We start from the raw sequence: 427 nt of genomic DNA, 5'->3' as shown, positions 1-427 counted from the left end.
CATTTCCACTGGAGTATTACTCTCAGCTTTTTGTTTCTATTAGTATTAATGTGAGTAATTATCTTGTTTACAGCGGGAGTATGTGTGTGTGTGTGTCTGTGTGAGAGAGAGAGAGAGAGACAGAGAGAGTGAGAGAGAGGCAGACACTGCTTGAAGCAAGACATCTGTGAGTGTATTTATATGGGACTGAGGGAGTCTCTGCTTTGAGGGCAGGACCAACCCCCATCCTCTGAATATAGTGACATGTAGTAGAGAGGCATTAACAGCCTACAAAAGGATGAGAGGTATGGGGAAGTAGGATTGTCTTCTCAGCTGTGTCCTATTTGTGTCTGCAAAAAACACAGATTGTAGAAAGGGGTTCAAAATTTCAGTCTGTGTGTAATGTGCCAACTCATACTGTTAAAAACATACTGATTTGAACAAGCCC

Source organism: Mastacembelus armatus, chromosome 14, assembly GCF_900324485.2.
Source record: "Mastacembelus armatus chromosome 14, fMasArm1.2, whole genome shotgun sequence".
Taxonomy (NCBI): Eukaryota; Metazoa; Chordata; class Actinopteri; order Synbranchiformes; family Mastacembelidae; genus Mastacembelus; species Mastacembelus armatus.
This window is presented reverse-complemented; position numbering follows the sequence as displayed.